This window comes from Glycine soja, chromosome 8, assembly GCF_004193775.1.
Source record: "Glycine soja cultivar W05 chromosome 8, ASM419377v2, whole genome shotgun sequence".
Classification (NCBI taxonomy): Eukaryota; Viridiplantae; Streptophyta; class Magnoliopsida; order Fabales; family Fabaceae; genus Glycine; species Glycine soja.
The window spans coordinates 39,564,602-39,585,377 of record NC_041009.1 but is presented as its reverse complement, the minus strand read 5'-3'; the positions used below and the strand labels follow the sequence as shown (position 1 = coordinate 39,585,377).

Sequence of the window (20,776 nt, the reverse complement as noted above, 5' to 3'; positions counted from 1 at the left end):
TATTAAGACTATGTATAGTTGGTGTGTATTTGTAATTTGGACTATTGTTAATACATTTTGATGCTTTTAGTATTCAGACTATTATAAATGTTGATACTTAATATTTACAATATGTTCAACAAAATTAGTTAAAAAGTTAGTTTATTAAATTGTAAATATTCAATAAAACTAGTTATTGAAGTAGTTGAAAAATATAAAATGATAGAAAAATAATAAAATCATGATTTATTTTTAAAGGGTAATCAAAAAATTAGATAAATATATTAAGGATAAAAATGGAAAAAAATATAAAAAGCTAGATGCTAGAAGTTAGCAGTTTTAAAATGTGCTATATCAAGTAGTGTTTCAAAAAATGCTAGAAACTACTAAAAATAACTTGTTTATCAAATAGTTAAATAAGTTTTTCAGTTAGTAAAAAAAGTAAGAAATTAACTTAAATACTTTACTGAAGATAATCTTAGTGTGATAAAATGTGGATTTCACGGACTAGACCGATCTGTCATACTCATTAAGGGACTCATTTCTTCTAATTTACATATTTCTATGCACACACAGACTTTGAAATCGGACCTTGATACCTTGATTACATGCTTCTGAGATAGTATGATTATATGTCAACTATATCACATTATGTTGGTGAGATGCATCACTATTAAAACATGTTTTACAGATCAAAGCACAAATAAATAGTAGCTTGTTATTGTAAACTAGTAATACATTCAATTTTTCTTCAGTGACAAATCATATCCGGATATGTAATTTATGCACCATTTGCTTCTCATTACCCTTCTGGGGAATCTGGCTTAACTGCTCTCCCTGTGTGTAGGCTAGGCATGAAGTTAGAATGATAACTATCCAAACTTTCAAAAACTTTGGTAGCCAGTTTCATGGCATAAGCATAAGCCTGACCAAGTTATTTGGCAATCACAAGTGAAACCAGTCTGTAACCCTTGTGTATAGTGAAGTGTGTTTTTTCTCTGCATTCTCTTAGTTACCTGGGATAAAATGAGCTATAAGACATAGTAGCCAATGAATCTGCTGCATTGAGAGGGTAAAATGGCTCATCATTTTAGTCATGGAGTTCCATGGTACTTTCATGTATGAAGGGTGGATTGGAAGGAGCTTCCAATTCCAAGTGCTCCTCCTTCTTTTTTGGCATCTTTAATGCCTTTGACATAGATGGTCTTAAGGAAGGGATTTCTTGGGTGCATAGAAGTCCTATGTGCAACACTCTTAAAATCTCATTCAGGACATTGCTTCTATGGTTGTCATCCAACACTAGACATGGATCAATTACTTGTTCCACAGTCCCTGACTGAAAATGCTTCCATGTCTGATTAATGAAAGAAAGGTACAAGTCAGTTCACCATGCAATCTTGTCTTAACTAGTTGAAAAACAATTAGGACAAATTAACTTATATTGTGCAACTTAAGATTGTAACTAGACTGTCCGAATATTCTGATGCTTTGCTGTTCAGTCTTCCAGTAATTATTTCTAGCAGTAACACTCCAAAGCTATATACGTCTGCTTTTTCTGTTAATTGACCATGTGCTAGGTACTCTGGAGCCATATAACCCCTGCAGGTCCAAAAGCAAAAGATGAGTATACCACTGTTTCAAGTATAATACATAGTAATTACTATTTTTCTGCAAGAGTTTGGTTTCTACTAAAATGTGTTCAATGATGAACGATGGTATGTTATTAGTTTTCAAAAAAGTGCATTATTGGTAATAAATACATACAAAGTTCCAGCAATAGTTGTACTAATGTGGCTCTTATCTTCTTGAAAGGACCTGGCCAAACCAAAATCAGCGATCTTAGCATGAAGCTTTGCATCCAATAAGATGTTGCTGGCTTTTATATCTCTGGATTATCCTAATGTAGGAGTTCTCATGCAGGTAAACCAATCCTTCAGCTGTCCCAATGATAATGTCATATCTCTTGTCCCAGATTAGTTCTTTACCCTTGTTTTTATCTATAATATATAGAGAAATGTTTTTGAGAAAAAATGTATTAAGTTGACATTTCATGACTAACCATGAAATGGAGGGATTTTCGAATCTGAAATGAGACAGTCTATTTCATGAGTTGAGTTATTACCAAATATGAAGCGATCAAGACTTCGGTTTGGTAGATATTCATATATAAGAAGGCTTTCAGGTCCTGAGCAACTGCATCCTAAGAGTCTGACTAGATTCTTGTGTTCCACACTGCTAATTATGTTGACTTCATTGTAGAAATCTGCTGCTTTATGTCTGTTGTTGAAGTATAATGTTTTGATAGCAATCTCTCTTCCATCAGCAAGAACTCCCTGCAATAAAATTTTTGTTAAGAGTGGCTTTGAAATGTAAAATATGGTGGGGAATGGGGATGTAGGTTTGTAGAGGAAAAAATATATAAACCGTTCCAAATCCTCCTTGTCCAAGCCTGTTAACTTCATCAAAAGAATTAGTAGCCTTTTCAAGAGAGTACTTGAAGTTCAAGCTATTGTGGTGAAGCTCTTGGCTAACTTTTCTACATCATTTGAACCTAGAAAGCAGAATGACAATTGAGATAAGGAACTTGTTGAAAAAAATTGTGCTATAATACAATGATGATTCCACATTTTATTAAATAGGACCGAGAGGAATGAGATGGAGACTATGATATAAATATATAGTACAAACAGTTACAAAGATATTCTGTTTTGTAATTAGGAAAGATGTGACTTCTGTGTTTGACATACTTATCACAAGCAAATGTATAAAATATTTAAGTCATTTACCTCTTCGTTTCATTTGAATATATCTGTGTTTGCGGATATAAGCCACAATAGCTATTCCAACCACCAAAACAATCACTGAACTGACCACTGCAACCACTATCACTAATACATTATCTGCACAAGTCAGCAAAATCAACTCACACCATTAGGTCTAAATTTTTCACACTGCTAAAAGCTGGATCCTAACAAAATAACCATAACACTCAATTACAGTGAAGAATGAAAATGCAATTTATTTACCTTCTGAACTTCCATTTTCCTGTTCCTTGTTAAGAAAATCTCTGTCTGAGTACCTCATGAAGCATCCAGTGTTCAATGCTCTCCCTTCTGACCAGGGCAAGCACCCCAATATTGAAGAAGATGCATTCTCAAGACTAGCTCTACAAGACCTTGTGTCCAAACTCCTCCAACAATTAGCAGAACATAGGCTGAATCATTTGCTGTTCCTGGCACAGAAACCTCCTCCCTAGCATACCCTTCATTGTTTGGTGCAGCTTGAACAGCACTCCAAACAACCTTCTTTGCTGCAGCTTGAAAATTTGTGCTCCTCCTTGTTGTGTTTCCACAAACAGCATTGTCTCCTGGCCCTGTGTACTTGTCATAGAAGCTATACAGCCCTCATGAAGCAACCATTGAGGAATATTCCACTGCCATTATAAGGAAAGCATTGGGGAAGAACCGTGCGTGCCTCAGCATAACATAAAACATAGTCAAGTAATGAGAGATCACCATAGCACTGAGCCAATCCATAGTTAGTGTCTGGTCCTCCTGTCCCTACAACTGCTGTGCCATAACCGGTGTTGTGCATCTGTTCACTGATCTTTTCCATTGTTGCAACAAAATTTGGAACAAAGATAGTGGTGCTGTGCTCTAGCTTATCGAGTTATTGTTACATGTTGTATTGGCAGTTTTGGCTCTTGGTTCTGCCATCACTGTTTTTGATAGCAATACATGCTTCATGAAAATGAAAACAAGGCATTGGAAATAGACAAGAGGGATTGTTTTCTCCATTCTGATATGATTGGATCTGAATCACTTTCTATTGTGCTGATGATAGTTGGGATTCACAACTAGGATCTGAAGAAAAGGAGGGTTTAGAGTCTAGCTGCATCGCTTATGATTATATCGTTTACTATGGAAGAACATTTTACTAAAATCAATAGTGCACTTAATATATTTGACCAACTAATGCTTAATGTGGGAAACATCATTAGTTCAACAATTCCTTCCTATCCCAATGATTTATGAGATGTCAACACTTCTCTATTCCTTTAGAAGAAAGGCCACTTGAAGATAGGAACAGATTTTAAGTTGTGTGAAAAGGTAGGAACCTGAGTCGGTTCACAACTTTCTTGTGTCCTCCCTTGAAGTTCCAAATGAAATGAAGTGGAGAAATTATTACATTGTTAGGGCCACCATGGTCCCACCATTTGGTGCTACCAGGAGGTATGAAATTTATAAAAAATGCGTTTGGAGACTAAAATAGCTTCTAGAGATTACTCGGTGTTACATTAGAATCCTTTCCCATTCACATGGCAGTGTATTTTCAAGGAAAATAATAATGAAATGAGAAAAAAAGAAGAGGAGGGAATGTATGAAGATTTTTTTTTATCCAGGGTCATATATCAAGAGTGTTTTTCAGTCACCTGTCAGAAATTAATTCGACTCGGACTCGGATATGTGATTGTCATTTCACACGCGGTGAGAATCAAGAATAAGTTCAGATACTAAATAAATTGTTCCACTTATGTTCTTGCCCAACCCTTTGGGTTAAAATGTATGAAGATTGAACAAAAGTACACAACATCATATCATAGCTCTATGAAAAATGTCATTAAAGACAACCAATTATCCAAGTATGGTGAATCAATAACAATAAATAACTAGTCATGTACCCGTGCGTAAGCAAGGGTCGATTTCACGTTAGTTTCGAAAGCAATTTATATAATTTTATAAGTCATTGTTATGTTTAACATAAATATATATTTTAGTGGAATGCGTTTTTTATGTTAGCAAAAGGAAAAATATATAAAAATGTACATATTTTTCAATAAAAGTTTTTTTTATTTGTTTTTAATAAGATGCTTTTAATAAAAGAATAGAATTATCTCAAATATAGTTGCATGTAAGTTAAAGTTAATATTTTAAAAAAAGATTAGAGTATTAGAGACAGATGAAATAGAATTTTAGTAAAAGAAAGTGATTACTTTAAACCCGTGCGCACTTACGGATTGATTCCATGTTAACTTAGAGAGCAAGTCACATAATTTTATAAGTTATTGTTTCTTCAAAAAGTGTAGAGTATTAGACATAAATGTGATAAAATTTTAGTAAAAGGAAGTGATTAGTTAGAATCAATATTTTGGTCTGTAAACTCTATAAATGAAATGTGCCTTAAATTATTATCGTATATATGATGAATCTATAGGAATGATTTAACCTTACTGACAGCTGAAAATTATATATTTACGATTAAGCAAAATAGTCAATCTCATTAGAAGCTCATAATTTATTACTAATTAATTGATTTTTTTAAAAAAAATTATATGAACAAAATACAGTAATAGATTAGTAAAAATTATTAATACTTAATTATGTTTTTTTTTTCGAAATTGGTTAGAGCCAGAAGGCTGAGAACTTATTTTAATCACGAAAGATTAAAGTTGATCTCTGGGAATATTCATTGGTTAAATTGAAGAGTAATTCTCAATTATTTCATTTACAATTATTGCTTCTCTAAAACATAATGGTTAAATAGTTTCAAGTGTTACATAAAGATAAATATTGTATCATTGTTAAATTCTTTTCTTTTTTTTCCATTCCTCTTTGTAAAGTCACAATTTGAATTTAGACCTTTTAATAAGGAGTGATAATAATTATGTGACAAGAAAAAAATATAAAAAAATAAATTAGAAAGTAAATTTACTAGCATAATTATTTCAAACAAATTTATATTTTTAAATTTCGAATGATTTGATTTGGTAGAGGAAATAAAATCTAAAGTAATATGCTGATATGAATATCAAGTTGGAGAGTAATCATACAAAATGTAGATTACATATTCATATTAGTTAGGTGTCCATCATCTACCAAACATCAACAAAGCTTGTACATCAAGATATATCATGAGTAAATACGAATGATCAAACTTAAAAAATAAATACATATATGTATATATATTTATTTTGGGTTATCTTCTCCAAACTCCTTTAAAAATGATATAACAATTAACCAATAGTCATTAAGTTTTGGAATTAAAGTCAACCATTATACACATTAAAAACAATGATAAAGAAGCAAACAAGTACCTTGATGATTAGGCGCCTAAGATTAGCAGACTTTTCACATCCTGAATCCCAAAAGATAGATTTTGAATTTAACTTGTTGTGATAAACTTCAACTTCAACTTTGTTTCCGATTGATTAAATTATAGAAGAAAACAAAGCAAAAAGTATCATATTTAATATATTACAAAAATATAATTGTTTTTGGAATGACACGGTTTGTTTTATGAGATTATAATATTACATCAACCTTAGAGAAAAAGATAGTAGCTATAAAAAGATATCCGAAAAGATACAACATAATATCTAAAAACATAAAGATAAAATTCTCCATATGTTTCAATCGTTCTTACTACTCTAGTCTGAACAGCTTGCGTCATCCTATAAAAAAAAGGAAAGTTTACAAAAAGTTATTTTTTGTTATTACCTGGTTCACTTGCAAATGTACATATCTAATATTGGGTTTGTCGAGAAGTGCGGATCCAAATAATTTGTTTTAAAAAAAATTGAAGATTATAATTGTTTAAAATAACATCTAAATTTTTATGGAATTGAAATAATTTTAATCATCCATATCTTATTGCAGGCCACTCATCTAGATTGGGGTTGAAATGAATCATTGTTGTATCTTCAACTGTTTCAACAGTAGCATCACCTTCCATAATGAGAGAAAAATTAGTGATAGAAAAAGGGGAAAATGAATCATTAATTTAAAATAGAAATAAGGAAAAAATAAAAGTTTGCCATATGGGTTTTCTAATCATATAATAATGGAGAAGCTTGACTTATTTTAGCAAATTGAATTGCAATTGTGGGTATTGGAGTTGTGCTATGGATCAACCAATTCAGTCCTTTTTCAGTATAGTTATCATGCAAGACAAATTCAAGTTTTCCCCTATGCATTTTTAACATAATTTAAAATTGTAATATATTGTTGTTAATTTAAAATGAGAAACTGGAAATAAGTAAACGCATACATATGGCTTGAAATTTCAAAAATCAATTTTATGATCTTGTTTGTGTCTTGCAAATCTCACTCTGGTCCAGACCTTGTTGTAACAACACCAACTATATCTATGAAAAAAACAGTGTTGGTATATTGTAATAGATATAAAAAGTTAAGATCAATAATATATGATACCTATTAGGAAGTCTGCCTGTTGCTTTAGATTGTGAACTTCATTGAAGTGGATTGGTGTTAGCACAAAGTTAGTATATATAGCATTTTCAGCTCCTCTAATATGGGTTTTTTGGTAAACAATAAAATATAACGATGATTAGTCATACGATTGATCCCAAAATTATCTAATAATTTAACATTAGTAAATGTGTAAAGTTTTTTAGAATTTATCTTATCCTTTAAAATTCTCTCATAAATTTTCTCTTTCATTAGACCTTCAATTTTTGAACCCTACATATTGAAACAAAAATGCACATAAATGTAATTTGTTTTATTGTATTGTCACCTCAATATTGGAAATGTTTAAAATGAGAAACTACAAATACTAAAAATGAAAATATGGTTCTTGTTAAAACATACTTTAGAATCTATGAAAATGAACTGAATAAAAGATACATGTTTTCCATTGATATTTTGACAGACTGTCAAATACCTAATAATCTGACATTTCATAAATCATTTTCCTTGATCTGGTTTGATATCTCTAATTTTGATTTCTCTTGAAGTGTTTGAAGACATAACTAGATAGGAATGAGAGGAGACAAAATAATGATGAATGATATAAAATGAAGTATGCCTATGTTTCTTAAATAGAATGAATATACAATTGTTGCTTATGACTAGTTTGATAGCACATGCCTGTTAAGGGTCATTACTTGATTTGTATTTTATATATATTTTTGCTTTATTACTTTTATAGCACCAATTGATTCTTGAAATTACTATTACTTTTGCTGAAAAAGCTAAAGCATTTATTATGTCAAGCATTGTTTTGTCTATAGTGTAATTTGGAATGATTTTAATTAAAAAAAAAGTAAAAGATTTAAACAAACTCCAAAATCTGAAATTGCAAAAATCTGTGTTGTATATTAAATAATTTGTTACCTTTGGATTAAGTTGTTTCCTGAGTGGAAAACACTATAGGAAAGACAAATAAAATTATTTTTGTATTATCTATTTTTACCAATAGACACAAAATTCCCTGCATTAACAATGTATGAGTTGAGTAGCATCTCACTAATTGATTGATTAACTACCAAATGGACCAATTACCTACAATATTCATGGATTACAATAAGTAACAAAATATTGGTTAAACATGTTATATACTATAGCCTAAACTTATTTACACAACATAAATTTCCAAAAAAATAGTACCTCAACATGTGGGAGTAAGTATATTATGGTGTTTATCAAGTGCTCTTGAGAAGCATTCAAATCAACATCACCATCCTTGCAGAGAACATATAAGCATAGGCTAATAATAATAATTTAGGTGATAGCTAAAGTTATTAATCATGAAAAAAATAAAAATCAGTTTGAAGCTTCCTTTAGCCTGAATTTATTTATACTTTTAAAATTTCCAAAAAAATAGTACCTCAACATAAAGGAGTAAGTTTATAATGGTGTTTATCGAGTGCTTCTGGAGAAGCATTCAAATCAACATTACCATCCTTGCTCAGAACATATAAGCATAGATTAATAATAATAATTTAGGTGATAGCTAAAGTTATTAACCATGGAAAAAATAAAAATCAGTTTGAAGCCTGAAGCTTCCTTAGCCTGAATTTATTTACACTAAAGAAATTCCCAAAAAACAGTACCTCAACATAAAGGAGTAAGTCTATAATGGTGCTTGTCAAGTGTTTTTGGAGAACCATTCAAATCAACATTACTATCCTTGCACATAACATATACGCATAGGTTAATAATAATAATTTAGGAGATAGCTAAAGTTATTAACCATGAAAAAAATTAAAAATCAGTTTGAAGCTTCCTTAGCCTGAATTTATTTATACTTTAAAAATTTCCAAAAAAATAGTACCTCAACATAAAGGAGTAAGTTTATAATGGTGTTTATCGAGTGCTTTTGGAGAAACATTCAAATCAACATTACCATCCTTGCACAGAACATATAAGCATAGGTTAATAATAATAATTTAGGTGATAGCTAAAGTTATTAACCATCGAAAAAAAAATCAGTTTGAAGCTTCCTGAGCTTGAATTTATTTACACTAAACATCACAACATTAGGAACTTCCATGAAAAAAATAAAAATCAGTTTGAAACTTCCATTCAATAGCAATTCATTCTTATCTTTAACTTAGTAACTTCATTTTATGGTTATCAATAAGGTTTCTGCATCCATTGTCCCAGAAGAGAAAGTTTATACTTAGCTCCTTGTGGTAAACCATGACCTGAAGTAAATTCCTGACAATGCAAAACTGGATTAATATTAACATGCACACAGAAACAATGACTTCAACGCACCTTCCTCGATGGTTTTGTCTAAACAACAACAACATGCCAACCATAGAGAGTTTTAACCCAATCTTAATACCCCAATGCTTAACCTCTTTCATTTTCAACCCAAGCAAATGGAAACCAAAAAACACAACACACAAAAACAACACAACATCGGGTGCAAACAAAACAAAGAAACACAGAGGAGCAAGCCACGTGTCGGCGCTAGAGGTAGGGGCAATTTGCACATTTTGACAACCCATTCCATTATTAAATAGATAAATAGATAGTAGAAGTAGATTACTAAATAGAATCCATTATTAAATAGATAGTAGAAAGTTGATATAGTAGATAGATAGTAGATTCTACCATTCGTAGTCATAGGTACATAAGCTACTTCCTGTACAAAACAAAAGAGTAATTGGAATGATCACTAAAATGATATATGTTCACATAATAATAATAATGTAATCTATAAATATTACCAGTACCCCTAACATTTCAATCAAACCATCAAATAAAAATGATTTCGAAAGTTAAATGAGCCATGATGTGTGGATATTAAAGAATAGAAAACCAATTTGTCCTTAGCCTGTTTTGTTGTGGATGTTTTGTTTTTTTATTAGATTTATCTATTATTTATCTTTCCACACTCGAGGAGGGAAAAAACAAATAGACATAAGAAGAAAACTGAGAAATGGAAAGCGAAAGAAAAAGAATAAAGAGTAGAGAAAAGAGGTACTCTGGATAGAGGGCGACGAAGAAAATGATATGAAAAATGAGACAGGAAAAATGACAAAATGTGAGAAAAAAAATTAAAGAATAGAAGTATTGACATTATCAAACAAAGCAAAAGATAAATGACAATATACATTTCCATCCATCAAGACCATTTCAAGGTTGCTAGACTTTTCACGCACCTGGTCAAACTACAGGTCCACAATCCGAACTCCAACCTTCAATGTTTCTTTGCTATCATCAATAGCTCTAATCATATAAAAACTTGGAAACATGACCAACAACAAAAATTTAATGAATAAGCATAATAAGAAATGCAAACAATATGATAGCAAAATGCAACCTCAAATACAACAACAGTAACAAACCTTCTCCATGCAACATGTCATATGGACCAAGGAAAAAAAACAAATTCATTTAACAATCAAATCACACACAAACATAAGAAGAAAATTGATAAATGCATAATTAAATCATATTGTGGCTAAAAACACATGAAACATAGAGGCAGTAATGAATAGGTGTACCTCGGAAATCGCATAAACTAATGCAATATGTGTTTGACTATTGGAATTTTTGATTGAGTTATTGTCGGATTGAGTTAGTCCGGAATACTATTGGGTGAGAAGATTTAGTTAGGTCTTTCTTGTGGGATGAAATACGTTTTACACGAACAGTTTAGTTAAGATTGTACTAGGAGAGTGAAAGAGCAGAGTGCATGTAGAAAAGGTTGTGATAGTACATAATAGGAGTAGTATTTCAACAGTGTAAATATGCAATCCAATATAATATCATGTAATGAATAATTTATTGGTATCATGATGACCAAACTTTTGTTAATGAAGGAAAGGGTAGAGAAAAGTTAAAGTAACAAAAGAAAGAACAACATAAAAGAGGTACCCTGGATAAAGGATGAAAATGAAAATGATATAAAAAATGAGATAGGAAAAATGACAAAATGTGAGAAGAGATTAAAGAGTAGCAGTTATGACGTTATCAAATGAAGCAAAAGCTAAATGACAACATATCTTTTCATCCATGAACACCATCTCAAGGTGGCTAGACTTTTCATGCACATGGCCAAACTGCAAGTCCACAGTGAAAAAAAAGAAAAAAGCAAGAAAGGAGCAAGTGCAATAAAAGAAAAAAAACACAAACAACAACAACAATTGCAGTCAACAGTAAAAAAAAAGAAGGAAAAACTCCAAGCTTCAATGTTTCTTTGTTATCGTCAATAACTCCAATCATATCAAACCTCAGAAACATGAGCAATAAGAAAACTTTAATGAATAAGTATAATAAGGAATGCAAACAATATGATCGCAAAATGCGACCACAAATACAACAACAGTAACAAATCTTCTTCATTCAACATGTCGTATGGACCAGGGAAGGAAAAAAAATTCATTTAACAATCAAGTCACACTAAACATTACAAAACAACAAAAGCCAAACAACAGAGCAACTACAAATAGTTTAAATTGAAGCTTAACATCCCAATGCTTAAGCTTTATCATTTATAACACAGGCAAATGGAATGAACAAAGAAAAGATGGGTTCAGAGATTGAGAGTAGAAAGTGCATATTCAAAGATTGAAAGCATAGAGTAGAAAACAAAAAGGAGTTTTTTTTAGGAACAACGCACAATGCACAACAGACAATAACACGAGAGAAAAACAAAGCAAATAGACATAAGAAGAAAAATAAAAGAGTAGATAAAATAGGTACCTTGGATGAAGGATGAAGATGTAAATGATGTAAAAAAGAATGAGTTTGGAAAAATTACAAAATGTGAGAAGAGATTAAAGAGGAGCAGTAATCACATTATCATACAAAGAAAAAGCTAAATAACAACATACCTTTCCATCCATCAACACCATTTTAAGGTGGCTATACTTTTGATGCACCTGGTCAAACCATATGTCCACAATCTGAACTCCAGGCTTGAATGTTTCTTTGCTACGATCAATAGCTCTAATCATATCAAAACTATGAGACATGTCCCACAACAAAACTTTAATAATGAATAAGCATAATAAGGAATGCAAACAATATGATCGCAAAATGCCACCTTAAACACAACAATAGTAAAACATAGCATGAACCTTATCACATCTATTTAAACAAACCAAAGCCTAAATCACAACATACCTTTGCATCCATCAAGACCAATCCAAGGTGCCTAGAATCCGAATTGCAAGCTTAAATGTTTGTTTGTATCATCAATAACTCCAATCATATCAAAACTCTGAGACATGTTGCACAACAAAACTTTAATGAATAAGCATAACAAGGAATGCAAACAATACGATGGCAAAATGCCACCTCAAACACAACAACATTAATAGACATTCTTCATTCAACATGTCATATGGACCAAGAAAGAAAAACAAATTCATTTAACAATCAAGTCACACTAAACATTAAAGGACAACAAAAGCCAACCTAAAATCCCAGAATGCAAACCTAAAAACCAGTCTCTGATTGAGCAAACCTAAACCCTAAACATCTAACTCCCAACTCTGGAATCCCAAGACCAAACTTCCAAAAAATCGAAGCCTAAACCCAACCTCAGAACCCATAAACGTATTTCTAGCTACATTATATACAAATAGAGCACAATGTAAAAGCCGATAAACAAAACACAAAAACTAATGCTCAACGTCAGAAACCCTAACCCGCCACACTGATAAAATCGAAGCCCAACACCCAATATCAAAGAGGAGCAAATGAAAAACCAACCTCAAAAAACCTAATCCATCCTCTCTAGCGAAATTGAAGCCCAACACGTAATATCAAAGAAGAAAAAAAAAACGTCAGAAACCCTAACACACCCCACTGGCGAAATCGAAGCCCAACACCTAACATCAAACATGAACAAATGAAAAGAATGAAAGGTAAAAACAAATAAACCTCAATGCACCTTCGTCGTTGGTTTCTTCTGAACTATAACGGGCCAACAACAGAGAGTTTTAATCTAAACTTAATACCCCAACGCTTAACCTCTGTCGTTTTTAACCAAACCACTGTCGAAATCAAAGGTCAACACCCAACACCAAAGAAGAACAAAAGAAAAGCCAATGTCAAAAACCCTAACCCACCTCACTAGAGAAATCGAAGCCGCGAAAAACACGACACACAACAACAACACAACATGGGTGTCATACCCTAATGTCGTCCGGGGATCATTTTTTGTCAGCATGTGACCTTCGTTTTACCACTTCAAAATGTTTAATACTCATTTCCATGGAATCTGTAAAGTTTTGGGATGTTTCAGAAAGAAAACAACAAAAAAACAAAATGGGGGTAAACTTATCAAACACGGGGGGTGCGCTCAAGAAAATTCATCTAGACCACTCTAGAAGGTAGGGGTGAAATTATCAATTAGGGGGTGCGCTAAGAAAACTTAAGTAGTAAGCAACCCCGAAGGGGGTGCACTTATCAAACATGGGGGTGCACTCAAGAAACTTCATCTAGAACACTCCGGAAGGTGGGGGTAAACTAATCAATTGAGGGGTGCGCTCAGGAAACTTAATCAGTTAGCAACCCTGGAGGAGGTGAACTTATCAATTGGGGGTGCGCTCAGGAATCTTCCTGAAGAAGCCTCTGGGCGGCAACCATCTCCCCTTTCTCCTATAAATAAGGGAAGGGGGCTGAGTTTAAGGATCCAACATTTTTTTGCAATAAGCTTTCACTTGAAATTAGTGAGGAGAAGAAGAAAGAAGGTGAAAATCCAAGCCGAGGTGCTTTCGTAACGCTTCTGAAACGTTTTCGTGATCGATTCCGTGGATGTTCTTTATCGTTCTTCACCGTTCTTCATTCGTTCTTCGTTCTCCAACCGGTAAGTTTTCAAATTTGAATCTTTCAATTCATTTTATGCACCTTCAGCGGTCCATTCTTGTTTTGTATGCTTTCATTTTTATTTTGCTTACTTTCGGTATTCTTTTCTTCCGCTTTTAATGAGCTTTCAACCATTTATTTAAGCCGTTATCTCGCTTAATAATTGATAAAACAAATTTCAACCGATCATTTGTGTTGTAATCTCATTTAATCACTGCTAAAATAAAATCCAACCGATTGTTCATGTTGTAACCTCGGTTAAATAAAAAAATAAAAATAATAATAAAATAATCAAAATATCTTGAAAAAAAGATAATAATAAAATAATCAAAATATCTTGAAAAAAATAATAATAAAATAATAAAAAAAATCAATCGGGTGTTTTTTCTTTGAAAGTTTTTTTTGAATGAATTGACTAATAACCAAAGTGAAACTAAGGCTAAAATCAACTTAAAAACCAAGCTTCGTCTGCAAAAAGTCACTTAAAACCGTTTTAAGGTTCAATGCCTTAAACGATCCTCTTTGCTTTTATCGGTTAACATGGGCGTTCGAAAGCATAAAATCAACACATAAACTTTACCGCTTCTCAAGAACTACATAGGTATGAGTTCCTCATCGATATTGAGGATACGCAGGAGCAAAAAAGCTCTGCTTTTGTCGACCACCCCCAAGAGATCGTTAATGGTCCAACACCTTAACGTTTCTTTCATTTCAAAAACCAAGAGATCGTTAATGGTCTAACGTCTTAACGTTTCTCTCCTTTCAAAAACCAAGAGATCATTAATGGTCCAATGCCTTAACGTTTCTCTCCTTTCAAAACCAAGAGATCGTTAATGGTCCAACGCCTTAACGTTTCTCTCCTTTTCAAAAATCAAAAGATTGTTTAAAGGTCCAATGCCTTAAACGACTTTTGTTCGGTTAAAATATATCTTGCGAAAAAAGGATAAAAACAACTTAACCAACGTTTAGTTCTAAAAGAACTACGTAGGTCTGATTTCCTCATCGCAATTGAGGAATACGTAGGAGAGATGGAAACACCCTTGTTGACCACAAAAAGATAAAAAATACAAAAAGGCCCATAAAAAGAAAAAAAATACATAAAAAGGGGAAAAATACATAAAAACATAAAAAGGAGAAAATACGTAGTTTTGAAGTCATATTTGCACACTTGATTGAAGGTTGCTGTCCCTTGTGATGGACGGGTGGGGTGCTAATACCTTCTTTGTGCATAAAAGCAACTCCCGAACCTTTCACAATTAAAGTTCGTAGACCACACATTCCGGTTTTTCCGATGTTTTTCTCGAATAAACGTTGGTGGCGACTCCACGCATTTTCCTTCCTTGGAAGACGCACTTGTGAGCCTCGCGTCGCCCTCCCGCTGAAAGGTAGGTCGCGACAGTTGGCGACTCCACTGGGGAATGTTTTTTAGAGAGTTAGGCCAATCAATCAGTGTGCAACATCTCATCATGACATCTTCTTTAGTTATGTTCTCCCTTCCCTTTTATCTTTGGTTTTTGTCCATATTTGTACATAACCTTTGCTATGTTGTTGTGTTTGGTGTGTTTGTTTATCAATTACATTCATAGTTAGAAATACCGTTTTTCTACACACATGACACCTACACTTCACGCACACATTGAGATACTACGCCCTACACCTGGGTCCATGGGAACATAGGAAGTGGAGGTGAATCTGTGGTCATGCTAAGTCTCTGGCTTACTTGATGACAGTGAAACCTCATCTAGAGTTTTTCTCTTTGATGATATATTGTCACTGGTAGTCCCTACCGCCACAATGTTGATATCAAGGGAATAATATCTCTAGAAACCGTTTAGGGAGATACGACCACCTTGGGAATTATCACTAAAAGCCTCTTAGATCCTCCCGTCTAGGTTCCTAAAATAGGGGCACGAAGCGAACACGCTGCGTGCCTTTTAAACACTGCCATGCATATAACCTAAATGTCATGTACGCTTTTGCTGTATGATTATTTGTGGATATTTCCATGTTGTGTACATCCCCCTGTTGCGCTTTTACGCATCTGCATCATGTCATCACGCACGCATTGTATGTTGGTCTCGTCTTTTGTCAAGGAAAGCCGAAAGGTTCATATCACCTTCTTAACTACACACATGGGACACTGCGCCCCCAAATGCGCAAGTAAGAAGAGGTAGCTTTCCGGGCTCTCGTGTCATAAATGCATTCATATCATGCATCGCATAGGCATCTCTTCATGGCATCATAATGGACATATCGTTCCTGCATTTGTCACTTATCATTTCATGCATTGCATTTTGCATAAGTCATTTCATCACCATGCATATGCATCTAACATGTTTTTTTTTTGCATACCTTTTATTTTCATGTTTACTGATGCATGATCCTTGCATTTTCCTCTGCAAAACAAAAACAAAAAGGGAAGCATGAAATTTCACACTGCATTCTTAGTTGCATGTGTTAGGTACCATGAGCCAACCATGTTGGGATCATGAACCCGTTTCTCTTAAAAAACAAAATGATTGAACAAGGTACCTACTGCATGGTTAACTAGGAAATGATGTTAATTACATTTGCCATGCACAACATAAGTATGCCCGAGTCATTCATCTCTATGAAATGTCGTCGAAGTATTGCCAGTCAAAATTTCTTTTCCTTGGATTATGGGGTTGAACCAAGATCATGCTTTTAAGAAAAGGTTCGTCAAGTCAAGTTGAAGTATGGAAGTAACTGTCTTGCAAAAATTGGGGCAAAAGATGAATTAAGTGACATCGCTACTTTGTTTACTGCCAAACACATTTAGGACTGTTGATGTCCCTGTTACTTCCAGTTTCACTTTGACCAAGATGTCATGGACCATGTTGAAAATCTAAATTGATTTAACCCCATGTCCTACATAAAAATTTGCAATACTTTAACTGTGTATCATTCTCATACATCCATGTTTTTTATTGGTTGCATTGCTCATTGCATTCTTTCCTTGAAAAAAATGAACTTAATCATTGTTATAAAAAAGAAAAGAACACGCTTTATGGCGCCCTTACCGAACCCGTGCTAGAGCTAGAGTAATGGGTGAAGTAGAGGAGGTGCAAGAGCAGATGAAGGCCGACATGGAGGCCATGAAAGAGCAAATGACCACAATGATGGAGACCATGATGAGCATAAAGAAGATAATGGAAGCCAATGCGGTTGCAGTTGTCATTACCAGCGTTGTTGCTAAGGTGAACCTAACGCCCCCATCTGGCCTCAACCAAATGAATCATCCAACCTCAGATATGGTAGGCAAAGATTTGGGAAGTACGGGTGACCCCATTATGTGCAAATTCAAAACAAGCACGCCTTCCCGCCATATGGCTTGCCTCCCAACTATACTCCACCCAATGTGGCGTACACTCCCAGTGAGAATGTTAATAACTCCACTCCCATACTCATTGAGAGCCAACAACCTCAATCTGATCATGCACATGTCTCTCAACCTATGGGGGAGACACATGAAATTCCCCACCACAATTTAGCCGAATTGGAGCCTTGCCTCGGATATGCCACTGAAGGGCAAGCCGTTGGTGGTATACCCCTGCAAAACACTTTGGAGGGGCCCTCAATTTCGCCCCTAACCATAACCCTTCTATGGGAAAATAATGGGTTACACACCTTCAAGCTTTACGGATTTGGTCTTCGCCGGCGAAATGATCAAAGTGGGTCTGGAAAGAGGCAAATCTGATCATCCTGCTTTGATGAATGCGAAAATTGGGGCAAATGAAAAGAATGAGAATGAGGGAGAAACCCTTGCTATGACTGTCATTCCTACTTGGTCAAATTTCCCATCAGCCCAATAATGTCATTACTCAGCCAATAACAGTCCCTTTCACCCAATCATCCATAAAATCCATCCCCAAATCAGCCACACGGCCTGCCTGCTCACCACACGCCCAATGCCCAAACACCACCTATAGCGCAAACCAAAAAGGAATTTTGCAGCAAAAAGCCTGTAGGATTCACCCCAAATTCCGGTGCCATATGCTAACTTGCTCCCATATCTACTTGATAATGCAATGATAGCCATAACCCCTGTCAGGGTTCCTCAACCTCCATTTTTCCGAGGATACGACTCGAACACAACATGTGCATATCATGGAGGAGTTTCGGGACATTCCATTGAGCACTGTATGACCTTGAAGCATAAGGTGCAAAGTCTAATTGATGTGGGTTGGCTGAAATTTGAGGAGAATTGCTTGTGAATCCTAACATTGGCAAGCGACACCACACATGGGGCAATTTTGAAAGCTGTTGTTAGATGTCTCTAATGACTCATCAGGATTTTCAAGTTTATGCCATTATTGTAAACCACAATTACAATGCTAAATAAAATGGATAAATTTGACATCTTTGTCCCTTATCCTCTCGTAATTACATCTTTGCTTCCACTGGAATGTGAGTGCAAGCCATTGGTTTGTTTGCTCAAGCAACCTGCGCTCCTGAGTTTGGACTTCTAAGATCGTTCAATCAGAAATTACTCGTGCTACACATTTGGTGAGGATGCCGTAAACAACGAGTAAAGCAGAAAAGTTCAACAATGAAAAGAAAAAAGCATTTGATTGACTGTGTTTTCAAGTAAAAATATAGACATTCATGTGACCTCATTTTATCATTCCTGAAAGTTTGTCTTTTTGAGAGAGAAGTGAGTTATCAAGAATAGTAGTCATTTGACTTAATCTGTCAACTGAAAAATCCTTCAACTGTTTCTCATCCTTGAAAATCCTTTTTGAGAATCAACCGCTTCTTTCATTCTTCCTTGCTACAAGGTTGTGAAAACAAGACAACTATGGATACCTCAGAGCCCTACACTGGGGCAATGAAAGGCACCATGCATAAATCTCAAGTGAACCTCGAGGTAGATCAGAAATTCTCACCCAATAGGTTCCCTGCTACAAGGTCATGATACCTCAAAGCCCTACACTGGGGCAATAAGAGGCACCGTGCATGAGCCTTAGGAGAACCTAGGGGTAGGTCAAAAGTTCTCACCCATCGATGTTTTTAAACAAAAAAAAAGGAGTGACAAACCCTGGGATTTCAGTGGATTGATTAAACGGCTCCATCGTCGTCACTCCAAAATTGTCAAGTGAGTAAATCAAACAGGACATACACTCTAAGGGAGTTCTCGAAGAGATTTGCAAAAGGTAGGATGAGGTTGCATGAATTATCACCTCTTTCAAAAATCAAATCAAAATCACAAAATAGGGAAAGAATGTCATGAACATTGTACAACTTTCCATTACATTGCATTGTTGCATACAAAGTCCACATTTACCGCATTTCAAGACAAAGGTTGCATGCATCTGCATCCCTAAAAATCATGTTAACTGCATAGATTTCTTACATCTAATGTCCAATATTTTGAATTTGGGATGGCCGGCCCTCTCGATGAGTCAATCTCTTGTTTTCTCATAAGGGTGGACCCTTGGGTACTAGTACCTATTGCCTCTAGAGGGCTACACGTCCTCGCCTTTCGATGGCTGCACGCCCTCGCCTTCAGAGGGCTGCACGCCCTCTCCTTCAGAGGGTTGCACGCCCTCGCCTTCAGCGGGCTGCACGCCCTCGCCTTCAGAGGGTTGCGCGTCCTCGCCTTCAGAGAACTCAAGGTCTTCTGCCCTTAATGCTTAATCGAGGCTTGTGCTCTCGGGTGAAGGGCCCGTAGTTTCCTTTTATCAGTTCTTGGGTCACGCCCTGATCTTGGAGGGCAGCCAACTGTGCGAGCACAACCAGAGGAGGGGGCAGGTCTTCGACTTTGATGAGGAGACTATCGCCCAACTACTATGCATACCAGGGCAAGATTTTGCCTAGCCACTGCAGGGAGACGAGTGCGGATCATGCGCACCAACATGACCACTCTTATCCGGATGTGGATGACGTTGCTACTTAGCAACATTCTGCCTAGTGACCACCACTTTGATCCCCCCTGCCGTAGTGTCAGCTGGTTTATGCCATCATGACATAGGTAAGTATGCACGTGGCTCAACTGATTTCTAATGTCATCTTCTGTTTGTAGGGATCGCGCCCATAAGACACCAAGTGGACCCGAAGAAATCCAACAGTGTCCTGGGGTTTCCAGCTCTGATTACGAGCCCCTGTCAGTTCTACGAAATGCTCGTCGCCCCTAACAAGGTCATCAGGCACCCCCCCGAGGCAGGCGCAAGGCGAGGCACCACAACAGCCTGGGGACGGCCAGCAGCAGGCAACAGACGCACCGCCACCACCTCCAGAGTTCACCTCAGCTCATCCACAAAAAGGCTGGAGCGTTGCCTACGACACATGGCCGACTAGTAGGCGACCAAGTCCAAAGCCAAAGGTAAGCAAAAGTACTAGGCCCGAGATCGATAAGTCATCACGCGTCCGGTTCAAGACGTTTAAGAAGCGCTACTAGGAGGCAACCTAGTACCTTTTAAATTTCTGCTTGTTATTTTGTTCACCTATGTCTCTTAAGTCACGATTAAACATGCCTAGTTGCTCATAATCCTAGGAATTTAAATAAAAGCACAAACTGGGAAGGTAGTATACCTCACAAAATATATGTGTGTGTGTTTAGGTAGCGAAAATACCTCACAATATATATATATATATATATATATATATATATATATATATATATATATATATATATATATATGTTTAGGTAGAAGGATACCTTGGATATGCATGTATATAGCAAAAATACCTCACAAAAATATATA

At 35.1% G+C, this 20,776-nt stretch overlaps 1 pseudogene; it reads right to left on the bottom strand.

Annotated features, from left to right (window-relative positions):
• Positions 1–1,069: 1,069 nt before the first annotated feature.
• On the bottom strand, positions 1,070–3,979 carry LOC114424169 (annotated as a pseudogene).
• Between the last annotated feature and the right edge of the window lie 16,797 nt (positions 3,980–20,776).